The 7746-nt window shown below is 62.8% G+C and overlaps 1 non-coding gene across 1 annotated transcript; it reads left to right on the top strand.

The window, feature by feature from the left end:
* The first annotated feature begins 3987 nt into the window (after positions 1 to 3987).
* Positions 3988 to 4106, top strand: LOC131868213 (5S ribosomal RNA). Its single transcript, XR_009366704.1, has one exon. It is a non-coding gene; the product is annotated as a 5S ribosomal RNA (ribosomal RNA).
* The last annotated feature ends 3640 nt before the right edge of the window (positions 4107 to 7746 follow it).

The following is a 7746-nucleotide window of genomic DNA, read 5'->3' on the forward strand; positions in this document are numbered from 1 at the left end:
CCAGAAAAGGCAAAAAAAAACGAGATTTTAAAATTTCCGTTCTGAAAGATAGTGAAAAAAACGGAACGCGGGTGCCATCTTGAGCCCTTCCTGGTGCGCACCCCAGGCAAGTTGTGCGCACCAAGGTGCCCACCCTGGCGGAGGTGCGCGCCCGGGGCAATCCGGGCTCCGACTTCGTGCACTGCATGGTGCCCACCAAGGCGCGCAACCCAGCCAAGGTGCCCACCGCAGCGAAGGTGCACGCGAGGTGCGCACGCGAGGTGCACACCCGGGGCAAACCGGGCTCCGACTTCGTGCACGCCGCACCTTGGAGCACACTTCAGAGCGCTCCTTGGTGCGCACCAGGGCGCGCAACCCAGCCGAGGTGCCCACCCCGGCGAAGGTGCACGCGAGGTGCGCACCCGGGGCAAACCGGGCTCCGACTTCGTGCACGCCATGGTGCCCACCGCGGCGAAGGTGCGCACCCGGGGCAAACCGGGCTCCGACTTCGTGCACGCCGCACCTTGGAGCACACTTCGGAGCGCTCCTTGGTGCGCACCATGGTGCCCACCAGGCCGCGCAACCCAGCCAAGGTGTGCGCACCAAGGTGCACGCGAGGTGCGCACCCGGGGCAAACCGGGGTCCGACTTCGTGCATGCCGCACCTTGGAGCACACATCGGGGCGCTCCCGGGTTCGCACCGGCGTTGCGCACCGTGGTGGGCACCTCGGAGCACACCAAGGTGGGCAGCGAGGTGCGCACCTTTGATGCGATGCCTTCACTAATTTCCATAAAAGGCAAAAAAAAAACGAGATTTTAAAATTTCCGTTTTGAAAGATAGTGAGAAAAAGGGAATGCTGGTGCCATCTTGAGCCCGCCCTGGTGCGCAGCCCAGCCAAGGTTTGCGCACCAAGGTGCCCACCCTGGCGAAGGTGCGCGCCCGGGCAATTAACCCAACTTCCAACTTCGCGCGCGCCAGGGTGGGAGCGCACCCAACAACCGGGCCTGGGAAGAGCCAATGCGAGAAACCCCACCAAACTCTCTGACAAAAAAAGAGGGGGCGCTCCAGTAACCCCGCTTCGGAGCGCACCCTGGGCAAACCCAGCCAAGGTGCCCACCCCGGCCAAGGTGCAGGCGAGGTGCGCACCCGGGGCAAACCGGGCTCCGACAACGTGCACGCCGCACCTTGGAGCACACTTCGTAGCGCTCCCGGGTGCGCACCTCAGAGCACACCAAGGTGGGCAGCGAGGTGCGCACCTTTGATGCGCTGCCTTCACTAATTTCCAGAAAAGGCAAAAAAAAAAGGAGATTTTAAAATTTCCGTTTTGAAAGATAGTGAAAAAAACGGAACGCGCGTGCCATCTTGAGCCCGCCCTGGTGCGCAGCCCAGGTAAGGTGCCACCCTGGCAAAGGTGCGCACCCGGGCAATTAACCCTACTTCCGACTTCGTGCGCGCCAGGGTGGCAACCGGGCCTCGGAAGAGCCAATGCGAGAAACCCCACCAAACGCTCCGACAAAAAAAGAGGCGGCGCTCCAATAACCCCGCTTCGGAGCGCAGCCGGGGCAAACCAAGCCAAGGTGCCCACCCCGACGAAGGTGCACGCGAGGTGCGCACCCGGGGCAAACCGGGCTCCGACAACGTGCACGCAGCACCTTGGAGCACACTTCGAAGCACTCCCGGGTGCCCACCGGCGTTGCGCACCGTGGTGGGCAGCGAGGTGCGCACCTTTGATGCGCTGCCTTCACTAATTTCCAGAAAAAGGCAAAAAAAAATGAGATTTTAAAATTTCCGTTTTGAAAGATAGTGAAAAAAAAGGAACGCGGGTGCCATCTTGAGCCCGCCCTGGTGCGCAGCCCAGGCAAGGCATGCGCACCAAGGTGCCCACCCGAGGTGCACACCCGGGGCAAACCGGGCTCCGACTTCGTGCAGGCCGCACCTTGGAGCACACTTCGGAGCGCTCCTTGGTGCGCACCATGGTGCCCACCAGGGCGCACCCGAGGCAAACCGGGCTCCGACTTCGTGCACGCCGCACCTTGGAGCACACATCGGAGCGCTCCCAGGTTCGCACCAGCGTTGCGCACCTTTGATGCGCTGCCTTCACTAATTTCCAGAAAAGGCAAAAAAAAACGATATTTTAAAATTTCCGTTCTGAAAGATAGTGAAAAAAACGGAACGCGGGTGCCATCTTGAGCCCTTCCTGATGCGCAGCCCAGGCAAGTTGTGCGCACCAAGGTGCCCACCCTGGCGGAGGTGCGCGCCCGGGGCAAACCGGGCTCCGACTTCGTGCACTGCATGGTGCCCACCAAGGCGCGCAACCCAGCCAAGGTGCCCACCGCAGCGAAGGTGCACGCGAGGTGCGCACCCGAGGTGCACACCCGGGGCAAACCGGGCTCCGACTTCGTGCACGCCGCACCTTGGAGCACACTTCAGAGCGCTCCTTGGTACGCACCAGGGCGCGCAACCCAGCCAAGGTGCTCACCCCGGCGAAGGTGCACGCGAGGTGCGCACCCGGGGCAAACCGGGCTCGGACTTCGTGCACGCCGCACCTTGGAGCACACATCGGAGCGCTCCCGGGTTCGCACCAGCATTGCGCACCTTTGATGCGCTGCCTTCACTAATTTCCAGAAAAGGCAAAAAAAAGAAAAAAATGAGATTTTAAAATTTCCGTTTTGAAAGATAGTAAAAAAAACGGAACGCGGGTGCCATCTTGAGCCCGCCCTGGTGTGCAGCCCAGGCAAGTTGTGCGCACCAAGGCACCCACCCTGGCCAAGGTGGGTCACGGGGTGGGTCCTAGGGTGGGTAACGGGGTGGGTACTAAGGTGCGTGCCAAGGTGGGTCATAGGGTGGGTGCCAAGGTGGGCACCAGGGTGGGTGTGCACCAACCCTAGCCAGGGTAGGTCACGGGGTGGTTGTCGGGGTGGGCGTCAAGGAGCCAAGGTGGGTGGCAAGTAGCCAAGTTGCGTGCCAAGGTGGGTGTCGGGGTGGGTGCCAAGGATCCAAGGTGGGTGCCAAGGAACCAAGGTGGGTGTCTGGGTGGGTGCCGAGGTGGGAGCCAGGGTGGGTCCCAAGGTGAGTGCAAAGGTGGGTGCCAGGGTCAAGGTGAGTGCCAATGTGGGTTCCAAGGTGCCAGGGTCAGGGTGAGTGCCAATGTGGGTTCAAAGGTGCTAAGTTGGGTGCGAGGTTGGGTGCGAGGGTGGGTGGGTGCCAAGGTGTGCTAGGTGGAAGCCCGGGTGGGTCGGCATCCCATGGGTGTCGAGTTGGGTGCCTGATGGGTGCTTCTTGTCAAGTTTTAGTCGTCGGGACTCATTTCGAGCCTTAGAGGTCGTTTCTTGTCCGGTTGCCCTGTCTTCGACCTGGGAACCCAATTTTGGTCCTCGGGTCCCATTTTTTTTTGTCTCGCATCCCACTTTTGGCCTGTGGCCTTTTCGGGGTCGATTCTCGTTTTGGGCATCAGAGCATGTTTCTTCTCCTAAAACCCAATATTTGTTTATTAAGTCTCGGAACACATTTTTGTTCTCGTGGACCCATCATGGGTCTTGGAACGCATTTGTGGTCCTTGGGTCCCATTTTGCATCCCGAAACTTGTGTTTTGGTGCTTGATCCCTATTTTGGGTGCCCACCTTGCACCAAGTGCGCACCCGGGGCAAACCGAGCGCCTTGGTGCACCGGGGCAAGATCGAGCGTGCACCCGAGGCGCCCCGAACATGCACCAAGGTGCACTCGGCCCACATGTGAGCGCAGGTCGTTGCGCCCGAGGTGGTGTGTGGGCACCGCGTTGCAGACGGGACACTGCACGCACACGACGCCCCCTCCAGGTGCACGCACGTAGGCTGGGCCGGGTGCACACCCGACGCCCTAGCAAGGTGCGCGCACCCGGGCAGGGCTCACACTTGGCGAACGGGGCGCACTTCGCGAGGGAGGGTGTGCACCTCGACGGGGGTGGGTGGCCGGGGTGGATTCGCACGTGGGTCGCGGTTTGCTAAGTACACACTGCGACAAGCTCATAACGGGTGCGATCATACCAGCGTTAGTGCACCGGATCCCATCAGAACTCCGCAGTTAAGCGCGCTTGGGCCGGAGTAGTACTGGGATGGGTGACCTCCCGGGAAGTCCCGGTGTTGCACCCTTTTTTAGTTTTTCGCCGGGCGTCGCAATGCTATTTGAATAAACCTTTTGCCCGTTTGCGTTCTCGTCGGGGCCGGGCCGGGCCGGGGTGCGCTGCCCGCACTACCGCGCGCGCGGGGGCGACACCGAGCGCGCACCCGAGGCGCCCCGAGCACACAGGCCACGGTGCAACCCGGGCGTTGTGCGCGCACCCCGGTGCGCCCGAGGTGCTGCGCGCGCACCCAGGTGAAATCGGTGTGCACCTCGGCCAGTGCGCGCTCGGTCGAGTCGCGCACGTTGGCCAAGGTGCACGGTGATGTTTCTTACTCTAAGGTTCCGCACCAGACGCCCGGGACAGGTGAGCGAAGCTGGGCGGGGCCGGGTGCGCGGCCGGGGCAGGTGCACGCAGCTGGAGAGAGCTTTGGAGCACACTTCGGAGCGCACCAATGATGCGCTCCATTCAAAAGTTTCCTGAAAAGGCAAAAAAAGTTGAGATTATAGAATTTCCCACTTGAGAGATTGTAAAAAAAAAAAATTTAAAATGAAGGAAACGCGGGTGCCAAGGTGTGCGCAGCCCAGCCAAGGTGTGCGCACCAAGGCGCCCACCCTGGCGAAGGTGCACGCAAGGTGCGCACCCGAGGCAAACCGGACAATTAACCCAACTTTCGACTTCGCGCGCACCTTGGAGCGCACTTCGGAGCGCTCCTTGGTGCGCACCAATCTTGGGCACCTCGGAGTGCACCATGGCGCCCACCAAGGTGCGCACCCGGGGCAAACCGAGCTCCGACTTCGTGCGCACCTTGGAGCGCACGAAAGGTGCGCACCATGGCGCCCACCAAGGTGCGCAGCCCAGCCAAGGCGTGCGCATCAAGGTGCGCACCCTGGCGAAGGTGCGCACCCGGGGCAAACCGAGCTCCGACTTCGTGCGCACCTTGGAGCGCACAAAAGGTGCGCAACCCAGCCAAGGTGTGCGCACCCCGGTCAAACCGAGCTCCGAATCGTGCGCACCAGAGGTGCACGCCATCGTGCGCACCTTGGAGCACACTTCGGAGCCCTCCTTGGTGCGCGCCGATGTTGCGCACCTCGGAGCGCACCCGGGGAAAACAATGCAATTAACCCGACTTTCGACTTCGTGGGCACCTCGGAGCGCTCTCGGGTTCGCACCTCGGAGCACACCGAGGTGCGCACCTTTGATGCGCTGCCTTCACCAATTTCCAGAAAAGGCAAGAAAACATTGAGAAGGTGTGCGCACCGAGGTGCCCACCCTGGCGAAGGTGCACGCGAGGTGCGCACCCGGGGCAAACCGGGCTCCGACTTCGTGCACGCCGCACCTTGGAGCACACTTCGGAGCGCTCCTTGGTGCGCACCAGGGCGCGCAACCCAGCCGAGGTGCCCACCCCGGCGAAGGTGCACGCGAGGTGCGCACCCGGGGCAAACCGGGCTCCGACTTCGTGCACGCCATGGTGCCCACCGCGGCGAAGGTGCACGCGAGGTGCGCACCCGGGGCAAACCGGGCTCCGACTTCGTGCACGCCGCACCTTGGAGCACACTTCGGAGCGCTCCTTGGTGCGCACCATGGTGCCCACCAGGGCGCGCAACCCCGCCGAAGGTGCACGCGAGGTGCGCACCCGGGGCAAACCGGGCTCCGACTTCGTGCACGCCGCACCTTGGAGCACACTTCGGAGCGCTCCTTGGTGCGCACCATGGTGCCCACCAGGGCGCGCAACCCCGCCGAAGGTGCACGCGAGGTGCGCACCCGGGGCAAACCGGGCTCCGACTTCGTGCACGCCATGGTGCGCACCGCGGCGAAGGTGCGCACCCGGGGCAAACCGGGCTCCGACTTCGTGCACGCCGCACCTTGGAGCACACTTCGGAGCGCTCCTTGGTGCGCACCAGGGCGCGCAACCCAGCCGAGGTGCCCACCCCGGCGAAGGTGCACGCGAGGTGCGTACCCGGGGCAAACCGGGCTCCGACTTCGTGCACGCCGCACCTTGGAGCACACTTCGGAGCGCTCCTTGGTGCGCACCATGGTGCCCACCAGGCCGCGCAACCCAGCCAAGGTGTGCGCACCAAGGTGCACGCGAGGTGCGCACCCGGGGCAAACCGGGGTCCGACTTCGTGCACGCCGCACCTTGGAGCACACATCGGGGCGCTCCCGGGTTCGCACCGGCGTTGCGCACCGTGGTGGGCACCTCGGAGCACACCAAGGTGGGCAGCGAGGTGCGCACCTTTGATGCGATGCCTTCACTAATTTCCATAAAAGGCAAAAAAAAAACGAGATTTTAAAATTTCCGTTTTGAAAGATAGTGAGAAAAAGGGAATGCTGGTGCCATCTTGAGCCCGCCCTGGTGTGCAGCCCAGCCAAGGTGTGCGCACCAAGGTGCCCACCCTGGCGAAGGTGCGCGCCCGGGCAATTAACCCAACTTCCAACTTCGCGCGCGCCAGGGTGGGAGCGCACCCAACAACCGGGCCTGGGAAGAGCCAATGCGAGAAACCCCACCAAACGCTCTGACAAAAAAAGAGGGGGCGCTCCAGTAACCCCGCTTCGGAGCGCACCCTGGGCAAACCCAGCCAAGGTGCCCACCCCGGCCAAGGTGCAGGCGAGGTGCGCACCCGGGGCAAACCGGGCTCCGACAACGTGCACGCCGCACCTTGGAGCACACTTCGTAGCGCTCCCGGGTGCGCACCTCAGAGCACACCAAGGTGGGCAGCGAGGTGCGCACCTTTGATGCGCTGCCTTCACTAATTTCCAGAAAAGGCAAAAAAAAAAGGAGATTTTAAAATTTCCGTTTTGAAAGATAGTGAAAAAAACGGAACGCGCGTGCCATCTTGAGCCCGCCCTGGTGCGCAGCCCAGGTAAGGTGCCCACCCTGGCAAAGGTGCGCACCCGGGCAATTAACCCTACTTCCGACTTCGTGCGCGCCAGGGTGGCAACCGGGCCTCGGAAGAGCCAATGCGAGAAACCCCACCAAACGCTCCGACAAAAAAAGAGGCGGCGCTCCAATAACCCCGCTTCGGAGCGCAGCCGGGGCAAACCCAGCCAAGGTGCCCACCCCGACGAAGGTGCACGCGAGGTGCGCACCCGGGGCAAACCGGGCTCCGACAACGTGCACGCAGCACCTTGGAGCACACTTCGAAGCACTCCCGGGTGCCCACCGGCGTTGCGCACCGTGGTGGGCAGCGAGGTGCGCACCTTTGATGCGCTGCCTTCACTAATTTCCAGAAAAAGGCAAAAAAAAATGAGATTTTAAAATTTCCGTTTTGAAAGATAGTGAAAAAAAAGGAACGCGGGTGCCATCTTGAGCCCGCCCTGGTGCGCAGCCCAGGCAAGGCATGCGCACCAAGGTGCCCACCCGAGGTGCACACCCGGGGCAAACCGGGCTCCGACTTCGTGCAGGCCGCACCTTGGAGCACACTTCGGAGCGCTCCTTGGTGCGCACCATGGTGCCCACCAGGGCGCGCAACCCAGCCAAGGTCTGCACACCAAGGTGCCCACCCCGGCGAAGGTGCACGCGAGGTGCGCACCCGGGGCAAACCGGGCTCCGACTTCGTGCACGCCATGGTGCCCACCGCGGCGAAGGTGCACGCGAGGTGCGCACCCGGGGCAAACCGGGCTCCGACTTCGTGCACGCCGCACCTTGGAGCACACTTCGGAGTGCTCCT

The sequence above is a fragment of the Cryptomeria japonica genome, unplaced genomic scaffold, assembly GCF_030272615.1.
Source record: "Cryptomeria japonica unplaced genomic scaffold, Sugi_1.0 HiC_scaffold_199, whole genome shotgun sequence".
NCBI lineage: Eukaryota > Viridiplantae > Streptophyta > Pinopsida > Cupressales > Cupressaceae > Cryptomeria > Cryptomeria japonica.